The sequence below is a fragment of the Cuculus canorus genome, chromosome Z, assembly GCF_017976375.1.
Source record: "Cuculus canorus isolate bCucCan1 chromosome Z, bCucCan1.pri, whole genome shotgun sequence".
In the NCBI taxonomy this organism is placed as follows: domain Eukaryota; kingdom Metazoa; phylum Chordata; class Aves; order Cuculiformes; family Cuculidae; genus Cuculus; species Cuculus canorus.
Genome location: NC_071441.1, coordinates 57,790,688 through 57,807,815, shown reverse-complemented (window position 1 = coordinate 57,807,815; position 17,128 = coordinate 57,790,688). Strand labels below are relative to the sequence as shown.

Below are 17,128 nucleotides of genomic sequence, written 5' to 3'. Positions count from 1 at the left end.
AAGTGTAAAGTATGATTATTTCTTTAAGAGATATGAACAGAAGTTCCAGAAGAATGACTCTTAGAGCCTTTCACAAGGGTTTGGTGAGGATGAATTAAGTGCTTTTTTAATCTCTAAAAGAAAACAACCACGCAAATGAGGAACTGATTCCTGCCTCACCCCGTCTCCACAAATGTTCCTAACTGTGAAAGACAAAAATAATTGTGAAATTAAAAAATAATATTTCTTGTGATTTGATGAAATCCTGATCTAGCAAAAAATATGGAATCACCAGTAGCACTGAAGGTAAATCCTGTAATCCAATTTTCATGTCAACAGTCAAAAGTCTAGAAGTCAGGACTGATATTTTGACTAGAGGGTATGCTGGTGCCCAGCTACTCCAGCATCACATCAATGCCATTTGGGAGCTGTCATAGTCCTGATGGCATCCCTGATCTTCAGACTTCATGGACTACATTTGTAAACCACACTGAAATCATTGTGTTTTGAATATGCTTAAAACCACAGAGGTGTTAAGACTTTTCTGACAAGGGATGTAATTAGGTGCTTGCTTACATGATTTTTTGAATTACAGTGTAATCATGAAACTGGATAACCAACTGATTTCATTGCTGAGAAAAGGCACAGGATAGCATAAGCAAAGGGGAAGCTGTGTTTTGTCTGCATGCACCACCGATGATCACATTAACAGCTTAGGGCACCAAGTGGGCAAATTGTATGTCATCTGAAAAAAATAACACAGAAGTCACCAGAAAAGCGTGCTGACCAACTGCCTCCTTAAACTTCACATCTATTCTTCTTCCCTTTCCTCACCCATTTCACTTAAATGCGTTCTATTTTTATTGGGTCAAAAAACAGCTCAGTGTGGTGACACACCACGAGACACTGTATTTTTTTTATTCACAAAAATTCTTGTGCCAGACCCTACTTTAATTGTCAGGGGTGTAAGTCATGGCCAAGAATTAATTGTCTTGAGTAGTAACAGAGCGCTGAGGATCAAATTCATCAGCATAAAGACTTTTAGCAGGCACTTTTTTTAATCATGTCTTTGACAGTTCGGTGGCAAAATCATTAAGAGATATGTGGAAGGACTGGGATTGATAAGGTACATCTAAAGCCAACCAGTTTATTTGCTTTGATTTAATTGTTATTGCCCTTGTCACAAGTTAGCTGTGAAATATTAAAGTAGTCTGAAAGTTTAAGTAAATGCCGACATCAAAGGAATCCCAGCCTGTGATTGACACGAGATACTTTCCTTGCGTGACTTTCACTTCACAAACAGCAGAAAGAAGAAAACCTCCTGAGAACACTGGCAACTCCTATAACTCAGAGCAGCCGTCAGGATTCTAAAATTTAAACTGGAAAAATATCAGCACTAAATTAAGAGAGGAGCAAAGGTAGTTTACAGCTATCTCATTCCCACCCCTGAGCCTCACTGAATTCCAGTCGGTCACAGCCTGTTGCTTGTCTTTTTTCTCATGTCTCTGCTTTTTAAATTAATTTGCAGCTCATTGGCAGGGAATGCCAAAGGATATAAAACCCCTTTCGGGCTTTTTTTCTTAATACTTTGTGCAACATTACCAGGCACGGGGAATATTCCCAGTGCTAGTGCTGCCAGGAGTAGGAGAATTTCTGTACCACTGGCAAAGAATGCCGTGGGCAGAATAACCCGGGATGAAATAAACAGCATTCTGAATTTCTGATATCCACTCATCCACATGCACCACACCCTGAAACCTCAGTTTACTTGTACAACATTGTGTTGTACAAGGCTGAGCCCATGCAGTGCCTTCTGTAACTAGAAACAGAGTTAGAGACAAGATGTGATATCAGGTCTTGATTTCATTTATTTATTTGACATGACTGTACAAGGCAACTGTACAATCAGCCTTGAAGTTTCTCTACTACAAGGCATCTCAACAGCATTGCGTGCAGTGGGAGGAGGACAATAACCACCCCTTCTGTTTTCAACTTTGTGGACTGATCATAGCACAGCTGCAGACTGGGAAAAATGCCTATTGACAATTGAAGTGTAGGTGAAGAATGCCCTAGAGTATGCACTTACCTTTTTAAAAGGTGATAACTTATTCTTCTACTGATAAAACATTATTTACTTGGATATTTTTCATCAGTTGAAAAATAAAGTTTTGTTATTTGTTCCCTTAATAGCTACTGGACCTAAAGGGACCTGTGCATTAACAAGCAACTAGTTGCCAAAAAGATTTGCTACTGAATGCAAAGAACAAACCACATTAAATTGTATATATCTGTTCAAAATGAATTGCACATCAACAGGGTTTTCTTAGGATCAATGAGCATTAGCTCTAAGTTGGGAAAGGATATCAGCTGTCTGTGTAGAAAATTGTCTATCCTGTTCTCCAGTTCTCTGTTTGATATCTTACCTGTATCAGTTTGAGTCAGATTCTTTTGCTATTTAGTCCTATTTACAGTGTCTGGGACATTATTTGCGAGGACCTATCTTTGGGTTGACTTGATGACAGAAAGAAGATCTGTCAACAAGCTCATGGCAAAGCTGGTGTAAAGTTTGAGATAAACGATCAGATTTAACCACCCCCTGTTTACTCCTATAGCAAAAAAACATGCCATTTTCCAGATTCTGTAATTTTTTTCTGTAATCTTTACAAGTGATCTTTCTGTTCTCACTAAATGAAAAAATTTAAAAAATACAAGGTTATGCTTGGAGGTGAGGTGAATCATATAGAGACTTTTATGTATGTTATGCCCCAAATGTGTAATACAAAATGCTTTGCAGAGCAAGCACTTCATTTTGGGTTTTCAGTGAGAAGGCTGCACATGCATACTTTACTGAGTGTTTTAAAATCCCCATTTCAAAGGAAAATTATTTAAAACTTGGGAATACAGCAACATGTTAGCCTAAGGTTTAAAGAACTGCCACTCCAAATCAGTAGATGGAGATTTGGCCTTTGGTCAAACACTGGTTTGTAAATAACCTGTTATTCTATTATTTTTTTAACTGTTTCTGTGACTTTTACGTGCATTTCCAGAGGGGATGATCAGTTAGGGTTCCTGCTTTTTAAGAAGCCTCCATCCGGACATTTACTGACAGTGAACACCAGGGTATTTCAGAGTTGAGAAGCTGTCCTGAGGCACTGGGTGACCTGATCCTTTAATCCGTTTTGAAGGACTGTACTCAGCTAACATGCCATTTATTTTATGTATTCTCTCTGATAGATTTACTTTTATGTGGGTTTCTCTTGTTCAGATCCCCTGTCTTACTCTGACAGAAGCCAGTAAAGTCTTGATCAGTACAAAATCAGGATGTAGTAAATCCTTTTGTATCTGAAAAATGGTGTCTCTACTTAAATCGAATGTATGATTCATTCACAGCTTATGTAGAGTTTTATTGGACCTTGGGCAAGCAGTGCCTCTATCCCACGCAGTCAGAGACTGCACGTCTTCCAATCCCCTTTAAACACCAGGCTTTTGCAGACTTTCCCACTACCAACCTGCATAAAACTTTAGCACCTCACAACTGCCATAATTCTTGCTTGCATTTAATGCAAGAATTAATGAATGAATAGTAAAACTCAGGGAAATATTTTAATAATTATTACACAATAATTTCATGTAATAGATCTGCCTGATGGCAGACTTAAGTTCAGGTAGCTGCAGCTATGGCACACAAGATCTGCTTTATTGAATGTTAATTAAAAGCAGATATAGGAACCTTTCTGTTACTTATGACTGATGCTATAGAGGGCAACAGAAACATAGGCAGTAATAGAAAGCAAGTTTATTTTTAAATATGATGTTAAAATAGTAAACTCAGTTTATTTTAGTGCTGCCACTCCACCTCCAAATTTGTGCTGGTTTTGGCAAGGTAAGTGGAATTATTTTGGATTTATACTGGTGTTAGTGAGGAGGTATTTGGCCAGAGGTGTGTATAAATCAGGCAATTTGCTATTGTCTAGTGTAAGGGAAAGTCCCTGAGTTTGTTCAGCAGCTGAGTGAGTTCTGAAGGCTGTACCAAGAACACTCTTATCAGCATTCAGCATCAGTAGGAAGAAAAACACCAACCCGTGAGAAACGAATAAGTACTCTGAAAGGGAGAAAAGGGATTTCTTAAGCAATCTGAGGATTTTCTGGGGTTTCTGTCACTTTTCCTTTTCCATCTGTAAACTGGATCACCCTCCCAATCCACTAAAAGATTGCCTATCGCTGTATGCAAGTAGCTCTTGCTAATTTTGGCAGCGGGTGTACACGTGGAGGAAGTGAAGTTTAGACCTCCACAAGAGGTAATTGGCATGAAGGACTCGTCACCTGGATCAGAGGCTGTTGTTAGCTGTGCCTGCCTTGGCCACCACTGTTTCAGCAAGTATTTACTGCTCTGTAAGAAGCTAACCTGCATGGGCATGCTGTTTGCTTACCTGTCATCCAGTAAAAATACAGACAGACAAAACCAGCGTGGTAAGAGAATGAACAAATTCTGCCCAGTTGCTGTGGGAGGCCCCCAGTGCAACAGCGGTAGTTACACACTCATATGTAAGAAGATAGATGGGAATCACAGGCCTTAGCATCAAGATTCGTTCGTGGTGGAAGCATGGTGAGGGCTGTTAAAGCTAAGTATTTCCAGGTGGGATGTTTATGTAACTGGTACGAATTTCTTCCGTCGTCTTTTAGACTCCTTTTTGTCTTTACCAAGTGGCAGAGGCCCACATAAAATTTGAACTTAGTCCATCATTTCCTATAGCTGTGTTGCACTCAACATAGGCTGATGGATTGAAATGTCAAGTGGTTCTAACCTGTGCTGATTAGAACTCCTCTGTATGGCTATGTCTGGTCTGGCACCTGGGAGAGCACTGAGGACCTTCATTGTGAACATGTTCCTCCAGTAACCCTCACCTACAAGCAAAGTGTTTAATCACATCCACACCGGAAGCAAAATCTGAAAAACTTCATCAAATATGACTGTTCTGGAAAATAAATAGAATGGTTCTTGTTCATGAAAGGTCTCATCTTTGGCAGCTTTGAAGGCTGAGGTCATCCAGGTAGGCATGGAAGAACCATCACCAGCTCAACATTACAGAACTTTTTACTAGCACAGCTCTGGCCTTCTTTTGAATTACATATAAATATTAGCTCAATTGCAGGGAGAAAGTCCCTTGCCTTCTTCCATCACCATTCCCTGTGAAAACAGCGCTAATAAGTCTTTTTTTTCTGGTATCTTTCTGTGCTGAGTTATTCAAGTCTTGCTAACTGATTTCCTGTCGTGGCCAACCAACCACTGCAGACTTGAGTGAATATGTCTCCAGCAGTTGGTTCGCTGCCAACATTTGAATACAGTGCAGTATTCAAATGATACATGGTCATTTTTATATGCATGCTCATACAGTCATTTACAGAGTATCTCTGTGAAGCAAGAAGGTATTATTACTCCTACATTCTAGATGGAGAAATGAAACACAGAAAAGCTAAGAGATTTGCCCAAGGTAAACCACGGAAGTTGTAGCAATTCCAGGAACTGAATCGAAAAGACTACTTTAATATCATAACCACTGGGCTATCCTAACCTAGGCAGTTTAAAGCTGGAACGTCTAACTGAATGCAGTGTAAACGGGCAAAAATTCAATATATCACATTAATTCACTAGCTCAGCTTCTGGCTTATTATCTCCAAAAATAGTTCCCACTGAAGAAGCCCTTATGTTTTATTATATCCTTTGTATATTCAGACACCTGTATTAAAACTCTCATCTATTTCAATGCATAGTTATTGCGCAATTCTTAAAAAGCACTTTCTTCATCAAGTGTATACTCTGTCTTCAGTGATGGAATGAAATAATGTAATACTGCAATACAGAATGATCATGAAAATGACAAGGTGCTCAAGCAACAGCATCATGCCATGTGTTCTCAGCATGGTACAATAGACCTGAGATCAGAGTAATATATATTTCTTGTGTATGTCAAAGTCAGAGTGAACGAGGAATTGGTCACATTTTAACGAGAGTGTGCAACATCCAGTTGGTCAGCTCATCTTGCCAAGGAACCGAGACAGTGTAGAAACCTAAAGCATATTCACAAAAATTACCAGAGATGAAAAAAATCCCAGTTTTTGCAATTGCTTTTGAAAATACAATCAAGAACTACATTACAGGTGCCATAAAAAATTGTCTTTCACTCTGCTTCCAGCTTTTATAAGTCAGTCCACCTTAACTAAAACTCCAGATCCTACATCTGAACCACCAGTCTTGTCCAATATCTTCAGACAAGTGCAGCACAGATATTACAATAAGTTCCTTTCTTCTGCAATGGGTTATCATACCCTTAAGAGCACTGCATGAGAAAACATGGTTCCTCCTTGTCCCAGCTCAGCCATTGTCGTGTTGAGTCCCAGTGATGAGACATAGATGGTGGAAAGAAACAAATAATCACTCCCCACCACCTACAAAGCAACAAAACTGTGTTTATCCTCTGTGTGCTGCTACAATAGTCAGCTGGAAAGGGTATCAAAAGTCATATTGTCAAACTTAAGTGAGTAGGAGAGAGGAAAAGCCTTTCTTGAATACACAATAGCCATGAAAAATCCCTCTGAGAATAAATTACTGAAGCAAGTAAATATTAATTTAATTTTGAGAAATTCAAGCCAACTTTTGAAGTTGTAGTTTACTGTAGCAGCTGTTTTACTATTGCAGCCACATACAAAAGGGGCATTAATAAATTTGCTAAAGCATAAAGAGAAAAATAAATAAAATATGGCAGGTGCTCTGTACCTTTCATATTGTGTGTTTTCTTAAAGTGTGGGGTAACACTACTTTTGCACTTACCTTGCACAGGTGCTGAAACCAAATGTCATGGGAGTGATGTCTGCGTAAAGATGCAAATGGGAAGCGGAATAGTAGCACTCAGGAACATCGTTGTTGCTACAGCAGTTCAGAACCGTGGTCTTCATACGTCTTGCAGGTGGTCAGAGCTGCCAGATCTCCAGGTTTTACCACCTTTTGCAAGCTGACAGATTTGCTCAATCTCCCTCACTTGGCTCCATGCTGCTCTAACTGAGGGTCAGCAGCTGAAGATGTTTCATCTCCAGTGGCAGGAGAATACCAGCAGAGTCAGCCCATGTCTGCCTGCAAACATCCATGTAGAAATACCTTCATTAATAGCATCCAGTGTAAGGCTTGAATGCAAGGCTTAATAGCCCTTCTGAAATGTTTGGTATCTTTAATTATACCCATGACTCTTCCAGATATTCATATAAATGTCTAATCCTTTTTAAATCCTATTACTTTCTTGTCCTCCAAGAGCCTCTATGATAAGGAGTTTCACAGTTTTTATACATCTTGTGTGAAAGATTTTTTTTCTAATTTATCATTAGTTAATTTTCCACCTTTTGGTTTTATTAAATGCCCTTCACACTCTCCCGGTGAGCTAGGAAACTTATGGATCTACATTTATTGCATTGTTTTTTTGTACAGTGTCTCTTCTCGCGTCTCTCATTTCTAAGGTAAACAGCCTGAAATATTTTCATACTCCAAAGCAAGATTTTTTTCCAAGTTGCCTTGTAATCCTGAGTATCGTTTTTATGATCAACTGAACATGACCATGCCTACTTCCCATATCAGAAAGGTGGAGGAATTTAATAACAAATAAACTCCCACAGAGCAGCTGACACAGAGTAGGTGTACCCAGTGGATATAACCAATTCACCTCTGGCAAAAGCATTTATTTTCCACAGCTCAGGCACTTGCAATGCTTAGATAGTCTGTTGCTTGGGGAATACAGAATTGGACAGCCAGGACATCCCAACAAAGAGTGAAACTGATACTCCCTGTATGTCCACTGTATCTTCCCCAAATAGCACCTATGCAACCCGGATTTTACTTTTATCCTGTACCAGCTTCAGCTATGACCAAATCCAATTATTCTGATTTTTAAAACTATGTTACAATAGACCTAGCAAAACAGGGCAATTAGATGTCACTGCAGACACCACAGGGCGCAACAGGCTAGAAATATTGCCCCATTCTCTTCCTTCATGACTGCCATTCCTATTACTGCGGAGTCAAGTTGTTGAGTTGTTATTTCCAGTCAATCATCTCTGTCTCTTTATTCATAATATGCTGCAGGCAAACCTTTTAAAACTGTCCAGGCATTTTGGTTTTATAGCATCAGGTTGTATGTTATCAGAGTTGGTAAGTGAAACCACATGTAATAATGATAATAATAATAATGTCTTCTGCAAGGGGGTGGGGACTGTAATGTTGGTTGAGGGTAATAATTTTTCACCATATGTGTAACTAATCAGAAGCTAATGTGACAAAATGTTGTATCCCTGAAGAGAAACATAGATAACAACAAGAAGGTCATAGTTCTCTCTTTATTCAAAAAGTCATTCAGAAATTTTGACCTCTTACATTCAAACTAGTTTGGTTTATCTAATTTGATATTTCCCTCTATAAGGTTACAATGTAATTTATGAAACCAAATATTGTGATACACCGGACAAAGATTCTTTGACCAAACAGATATTTCTATTTGTGAATGACTTTTGAATTTCACTTTTATGCTTTTATCTGTTTCTTAAATTCAATATAATTGATGAAGTTTTCATTCATTTAAAATTGCAGTTACCCTATTCTGTGAACAAACAATTGTTCTATGAAGTACTAGTTAAGTTTCAGGCATCTGCAGAGTATATTAGTGTCTGATTACTACTATTTTTTACCCAAAGTTAGCAGGTTTGTGTATAAAATAATCAAATGAAAAATATGATCGTGTACACTAGTGTTTATATCACTTTAAACTTTTGGATTCTTGTATGCAGCTGAATTGGACGTTCCTCCTTTTTATGTTGTATTGAAGTGTACTTTAAATTACAGAATTAAATGCTCAAAGCAGAAACCTTGTCAGTTGCAATGTCACTGAATCAAATGCTGTAAAGATGAAGTAGCCCTGCTGTTATTTCTGTCAAAGCCTTCTGGCTATACTTCACATTTGGTGCCTTTATTTGTTCCTCTATTTCTATTTTGCTAAGTAAAATGTTGAAGCAACAGCACACACTGTGAAACACAGACTGTAAATATAAGTACTCAACTCAGGCAGAGGTTGAACATATGAAACAAATGTCACATGATTTGGAATTCTCCCCAATTTAGCAAATAAAAGTAGTAATAACTCCCAAAGAGATACATAAACATGTATATCAAAACTAAACTAGTGCTGTTTTGGCATGTGGGCTATAAAACAGTTATAAAGCAAGGTAATGGAGTCTCAAACTAACATCCCATACCCAAAAGCCTCACAGGAGTAACAGGATGAATTCTGGAGTACTTTCTGCTCTTTCATAGGTCCCTGAGTCTTTTTACCTCCCAGAAACACAATTGCAAGTCGCTTGTATTTCTGCTTAATATTATTCTGAATATACACAGAGGCAGCACTACTCAGAATAAGAGAATATCTTAAGATATTATGTTGTTACTGCACTATATTCTTCTTACGTTACAAAGTGCTCTTTTAGAAAATGTTCTAAATAATTATGTTTCATTTTTCAAAATAAAAATAGCTTCTTACACTCAGTTGCTATGATTTCTTTTAAGAGGAGATGCTATTATGTAGTAGTCAGTGAACAAAGAGCTTTGTAGATGAGCTGATTACTCTCTTACTTCATTTTTAAGGTGCACTTCTACCAACACTGGACTGAGGTTTCAAAATCCACTGGCTTGCCTATGGCCAAATTTCACTAGCAAATGACCAGAAATTGTACACCACAATAATCACACAACCCTTAGGATGCCTCCTCTTGGAGGTTGTTGTGTCTTATGGCATTTGGCATTACAACACTCTTCTTCTGGCAAATTTGCCACAGTCAGATAGGGTAGATTTAGGGGTCTGGCTGCCTCTAAACTGCGGATTTTACAAACAAGGAGTTTTCATGAGTTTCCCATACCATAACATGTGCCCTGTAAATTCTCCTGATTGCTTGTTTTATCTGTATGTCCCACAACCTTCTGGTGCCCAGTCCTTTATACTATCCTCCTGTGAAGTCAAAAACAACTTTATTCATTCTCAGTGGTCTGCCTGTAACTATTGAAGAAGAATGTCTTACTAATTAAATTGTGCCTTGTGCAATTTTTCCATCACTAACGACGTGGAGCACCATGTTAGTTATGGTTGAAGCTTTATAGTGCAGGCATTTTCTTTAATGAAATCAGGTTTGGATACTAAGTCACACACCTGGAATGACTTCCAACCAGCATGCTTCAAGAAAAGAGAAATTTTAATCTCCATAATTATATTTCCAATTTAAAGTAATATATTTGACTAAATTACAAATGAAGCTGGCATGAGAACCTCAGTACTTCATTTTTAGTCATGAAAGACAGTAATATTAAATGATATGGTTTCCTAACTGAGAATTGATCTTTATTTTATATCACACAGTATGCAAAAAGAACCATTTGGCTACCAGTTTGGTGGAACGTGTTTTTCCAAACTCCTTGTTTATGTTTGACTTTTGAGCTCTACGCACTAAGAGTCACTCTTCCTTGGGAAGCACAGCTGATTTATTTGTAATTGGAATGAGCATCACTCCTCCAAGAATCTGTTGAGAGAATTTTTCCCTGGATCACCCGAACTACAGAACAAGGAACTTTTAAACCCGACCTATTCTTGTTTTCTCAGCACTAGCACAAAGTTGTGCTAAGGAAGATCTAAAACAAAGGGATAGCTTAAAAATATTCTAAAGCTTGAGAAATGGAACTGAATACACTTAAAAGGAAATGAATCACAGAGCAAAACTCTTGCCTACATTTCTCAACCTAGGAAAGTTACTGTGATTCAATTCCTATTCTACAAGCTGGCTCAGCTATGACCTTGACCCCTTTATCTGAAGCTTTAAGAAGAGAATGCGTCTAGAGTGGATGTGGCTTTCTGCTGGCCTGGTAAATTAGACATAACCCCCCAAAATATATTCAGGCATATATTTAGATAGGTGCAGAAACAGACAGATGGCTGCAACTTAGCCTATGATCAAAAAGAAAAAAAGAAATAGTCGCAAAAAAAAGCATTTTATTTTTTAACAATTTCTTCTCCACCATTATTCTTAGCAAAAATCTTATTCTATACATTCAATAATCCACTATCTTCAAATATGATTACAATTTATTAATAATTAATTGATTCTTAATTCTTTTGTTTCTCCTGGCATTCGTAATATCCTGAACAATAATGATATAATCATGGCCTGGAAGAAAAGAAGACAATCTCTAATTAAAAAAAGTTTTATTTTAAATTTGAAAAGTATAACTTCTCCAAATGTGAGATCTTTATTCACTGCTCAAGACACTCTAAGGTAGCACATGCTATTTTTAATCAAGATATCTTTTTATATTTGCAGGATAATCTTCCAGCACTCATGCCGTGAAAAAGGACCATATCATCAGCATTTAGTGGCTGTGCTTTGTCCTCATTTATATGTTTCACCTTTAAATATTTACTTGACAGCCTACTTGAATTCAAATATACCTGCAGTTGGGGAAAATAAAGTGTGTCATATAACTCAAGCCAGCCATGATTTGTGGAAAATTTACATGAGCAGATTGACATAATTTATGTTCCAAGTTTAACCCAGAGTCAAGAAACAGCAGGTATGAGTCACCCACTATTTGCCTGCGTGTGGTAATGCTCAGTGCAGAAGACATGATCCCAGAAGGAGTTTTCTCTTTTGATGTTGCTTTTTGACCTCTTGGAGTGTGTGAAACTAAATCCTTTATAAAATACAGTGAATATATAAAGAATTCTGAGTGTATTTTATGTGGGTCCAGTTGTTGTTTGACAAGCAGACTCTATTTTCCTCCCTATTCAAAAACTTCTGAAAGAGCTTACACAACGGAAACTCCTTTGGAGGGGAGCACATCACCCTGTCAAGGGCCGTGTGTATATATTAAGAAAGAAGGCAGTTTTCTGGCAAAAAGTCCCTGTTCTTCACTGGTCCTTTTGCTAACTTTTAAGGTGGCAGCCCTGATAAAGAAACGTTTGTGAAGAGGAAACCCCACATGCAGCAGGGGTTCCTTAGGCATCACCTTCTGATTAATTGCTCTCCTAGTAATAGGGAGCACCACCTAGGATGGGGTGGTATCCAAAACCACCTCTGCTTGTGCCCCGTTATTGCACATATTCCTGTCAATGGTGGTGTTTAAGGAGGATGTGGTCAATGATCAACTTGAATTAATAATTAAAATCCACATCGTAGATACTTCTAACAATTTTTGTCATCTTTATGTTATTTTTTCTCACCATGAAACAGCTGGTAGTCAGCGTTGACAACTATTGCCAGGCAAGTTTGCATTTCTACCTCAACTATGGGGTGAACTTCTAATTATTATTTCTATGTTGAAGAGTGTCAAACATGCAATTTGGTGTTGGGCTTGCAGAATTATGTTTCAGAGGCTCCAAGGCTTTGGAAACTAGATGTCTAAATATTAATTTAGGTGGCTGGTTTTGACATGCACATTTGGGAAACAGGGGTGGGGGTAGGGTATATAGTCTGCTCACAGTGCACCAGATCAGCCAGCTCAAGGGGCAGGGGAGATGAGGATTACTAAATTGCATAAGGAATCAGAGGAGGAAGATTATTCACATGCCTATAGACTTGTAGTAAGTAAGTACAGCCCGTTCCTGTCTAAAAAGAAGAATCAATTCATCATTTTTTTCTCTTTTCCCCTGGATGTGTTTGTGAAAATCATAATGTAGGTAATGTCATGCTGACATAATGCCAGCATCACTCTTTTGTGAGTTCTTCAGACCCAAAGGCACATTTGCATTTCAGTATGTTTCATTCGGATTACATCTGCAGAATTATTTCTTATTACAGTGAACCAACCAAAGTATTGCCTTGGAGTTTTGAATCCTCCAAACTCATGGGTTGTTGGCATACCCTGACCATTTCTTGCTCTGACTTACATTTTCCACCACTAGCTGCAATCACTTAAGTGCTGCCAAGGTTCTTCAAAGCATTTGAATGAAACTCTTCATAAAACAAACAAAAAATCAATTACCAGCAGCCACCAAATGCTGTGAGCTTGACAAACAGCCAACCTGGAAACCTGAAGGAGGTTCACCAGGCTGAAAAGCGGCTCTTTCAAAGGTGCTGTTTATTCAGCAACGTCTGTGCATGCTGCAGCATCACCGATTTTGGAAGTCCGGGATCAGCCAGGCTGTTAATTAAAGTACAGCATCAATCTTGTGTGTTTTAGAAGGAATCTGTAAATCCAAGCACTGTCAGCCCGCTCAAGATGTGAATTCATTATTATAATGATATTTCAAGTTGTGTTGCCTGAATCAGCTGCCTTGGCCTATCCAGGCTGCTGCTCTGTGCAGCTCCAGCTTAGAGGCTCTTGCCACTGAAAGGCTCAGCAGCAGTTGTTCTTATCACAGCATGCCCCAGCAGTAGTTACCCACCACAGTCACTCTGCAGAAAATTGAAGAGAGGAACATTGCGATAGGAAAATCAGAATAAATTTTATATGTATTTAAAGCTGAAATTACAAACCCTCACATACATATGCAGAACTGTAAGATATTGAATAAGTAGATTAGTATTGGAAAGCGCCTTAATAAAAGAAATCTTTGGCAACTTATGTCGAGATGCTGCAAAACCCCACAGGGGTTAAAAACTTTTTTAAAATTATTATTTAATAAGAAGGCTCTAGCCTTTCCAAAATAAGTACTCCTTCCTCACAAGACACATAGTTGAGTGCTTTCAGCCTTCACAATAACGCTTACCTTTCTCTGCACAAGGTTTGTGTTAACAGCTGCCATTGGGTGCTTCTTAGCAGCGGGACTGACTGGGTGGGCAGTGGTCACCATTGCATTTGGAAACATATATTTTTTTGTCATTACCAGGCTATGTATGTGGTTGCCATTTTCCCTCCTGCCCATTTAAATGAGGGTGCTTCTCTGATTTCTCTTGCACTACTGTCTAGCTCAGCCTTCAGACCCCTAAATATCACTGTCACACTATCTTACCACTGTCCACACAGAAACCAGGCAGTCAGGTTTTGTCTCCATAACAACGTGAACCCAAAGATGGTTGAAAAGTAGGACTCCTCCAATGCCTCTGTGTTTCAGGAGCAGAAAGCCAGCTGTAACCACAAAGCCAAAACCGCTGTACAAGCCTGCAGCCCCATGAAACCTGAACCTGAACGTCAGCAGCAGTTAGGACTAAGGGAAGTTAATGAAACTTAAATTTAATGCATGCATCTGTCTCCCTGGTCTGTCATTGTGCAAAAGCAAACTGCAGTGGGCTGAAGTAGAATAAAGAGCCAAATCCCACTTGCTGTATGCACAGCACAAGCCTTCTTGAAGGTGGTAGGACTAATGGAGTGAATAAGGTGAACAGAATGTAGCACAAATATTTTGCTTTGAGTTACTTGCAAATACCATGTCATGAAAAGGGAATTTCACACCTCACTTATTAATATCATAGCCAAGAAATAAGAAATACATTTGCCTTCAGAGGACTCCATTTTTCTGATTGCTGGTTCAGCTGAATCTCCCCTAGAACAATATTTATATAGGCCCTACAGATGAAGAAATGTCTTATCCAGTCCGGATGTATGAATTCCAAGATGCCTTTAATATCCAAATCAAGCTGTGTGTCTTCACAAAGAAAACTACACTACTTGTGATGGCATATATGTGGAATTTAAGGAACCTAGAGATTTGTATGAGGAAGTGAAATGTAGGTAACACCTCTTTTAGTCCTTGAAAGACTGATTGTATGCACAACAGATGTCTTTTCTGTGAAACATTGTTCAAAGGAGCATTGTACTACTGGCCCCCGTTTGATTGCCTCTAGCTATCATCCCAGTGAACAGGCAAGAAGGCTGTGAAACAACTCAAGCATGTATAGACCAGTAGTAGAAAAATATTAATGAAACCAAACCTTCCCTCCGCAACACACAAAAAATAAGTGGTTTTATCAAGTTATTTTAATATGAAATTATCAATTACATTGGGGTTTGGGGCATGCCAGGTAAGACACTGAAATGCCCACACTCTCACATTTTCTTCCATTAGTTTTTTTAAGATGTCACAAAAAATGATGTATGTGTCAGGAAATGGTTTTATCCTCATCCCCCAGAGATAAAAGAATTAAACCTTCCTTTAAGCACCAATGAAATCTCAAAGTGTAGGAAGAAAGACCCATTTGCTAATAGTATATTTTCCATGTCAAAAGTTATGTTAAAAAAAATTATATATGTATATATTCAGCCTCACAAACCTTTGCAGATTTTTGTTACCCTGCAGTATATTGAAATATTAACAGAAATTGCCTCTGTCATTATTTCCGTTAAAATGCTGTAAGGATGCACATTCTCCTGCTATTTCAGTGAACAACAGAAAATTCTCTTGCTGGAAAGGAAAACGATTCTGTTTAGTTCTGTTAGCATCCTAAGGGAATCATGTGTGATAATATTTATTTCTTCCGGGAGACTTTCTAGATGCAAAAGAACAGGGCTTGGCCACTAGGCAGTGACGGAGGAGCAGTGTTGAGTCCAAGCACCATGTTTTATTCCACTTGTTATAGTAAAAGCTTTATTTTCCTATAGAGCAGATATCACAGAGTGTAGAGAGTATTGAGACATACAAAGCTCTCTTACTTGCTTCCTGACACTCCTCCCTTCCATTTCAGCCTTTTTCAGATTGTTTTGATGAAAACCTATTTTTTTCCTGCTTGCAATTTTTGCAATTTTCAGTGTTTGAGGAGGGGCACTAGAGAATAAAATCCTACAACTTTCATCTACAGATCGGATACAATATTATAAGCTTTCTGACAGTACTGTAGTATTGACCCAGAACACATGCTTCTGGGAAAGATCTGTCTTCCCTTAGTACCTCGGTGATTTCATCTCTTTTGTGTAAAATTGTGAGGGTTTTGATGTACTTTGCTGATTCCCTGAATGCAGGTCCTTGGAACAAGTGGTATTCGGCAGCTTCTCCTGGTAAGGGCAGTTTCCAGCACTGAACAATTTGTGATATAGTTCTAGGCTGAAAGCAACCTCTACTGCCTGAGTCAACATAAAAATTTGACTGATTACCCTTATTAAAAGGTATGTTGTCTCGGATTTAATTATGTAATGCCTATATTTCCTCTTCCTGTTTGCTGTCAGCTGTAATATGCTGAATTGTAAGGTTAACAGTTTTTTTTAAGTCTGCTTTGAGGATTTTGTAGTTTTTCTCATATTTATGTTAGCCCTTTCCCCTAATTATCTGTAAATTATAATTCTTGGCAAGGCTGCACTTTTCTATCAAGAGCTGATTACCTTCCAAACAGGTAGGTTTCTTCCTTATCTGTGCTGGTTCATTAATACTTCTGACTCCAGCAGATCTTTTCCTCCCAGAATATTGGGCACGAACCTTCTTTTCCTCGCCAACCCTATCCTCACCTTCACAGCTCACTTCTCTCTCTTTTTGTCTCTCTTTTTCTGAATAACAAGCCATTTCCTCTCTCATTTCCTCCCACAGAAGAGGGTTTTGGTCCCGTTCCCAAAAAATCTCAAGCATTAAATAATGCCCATTCCTGTCTTTCCAGTGGGCAGGCTTCCAGATGTGTTTCATCTGGACAGCAGTCTGGGGGCAGGTCTGGCTCAGTAAATCACATTCATTGCGTGGCTGGCATTCCTGGCATCCCCGTGCAGTGGGGACACGGGCTGATGGTGCTCATTCCCTGCAGCAACAGGCTCACTGGTTCATGTTTTCAAATCAATTGCAAGAAGTCTGTTGTGGTATAATATGAAACCAGGGCTTCCTTTTTTTTTACTGCAAGTGAAAAGGCTATTAAACTGGGAAGGAAACTGCTGAGTCAGCTATATTTATGTAGCTAAAATACACTTCTCAATTTATTGAATGGTAAATGTATTATCCAATTACCTTCATATCCTTAACAAAGTTACAGGTCACTTGGCAATAAATTCAACAATTCTGGACAAAAACGAGAGATTTCTGAAGAGGAGAATTCCTCATAGATAGAACTGGAAAAGTGTGTCTTTGAAAGTGTAGAGCTTTGAAACAAATTGTGTTTCATATTGTTTCAAGCAGTTCCATTTTGGCTTTCATTTCAAAAGCCAAAAGGAATTAAAATTTCC

General features: G+C 38.5%; 1 long non-coding RNA gene across 1 annotated transcript in view; it reads left to right on the top strand.

Annotated features, from left to right (window-relative positions):
- LOC128850420 (uncharacterized) overlaps positions 1–9,144 on the top strand; it is a 99,493-nt gene extending 90,349 nt beyond the window's left edge. The window contains exon 3 of the long non-coding RNA XR_008447846.1: positions 6,818–9,144. This is a non-coding gene — a long non-coding RNA (uncharacterized LOC128850420). The remainder of the gene's footprint in view (positions 1–6,817) is intronic.
- The last annotated feature ends 7,984 nt before the right edge of the window (positions 9,145–17,128 follow it).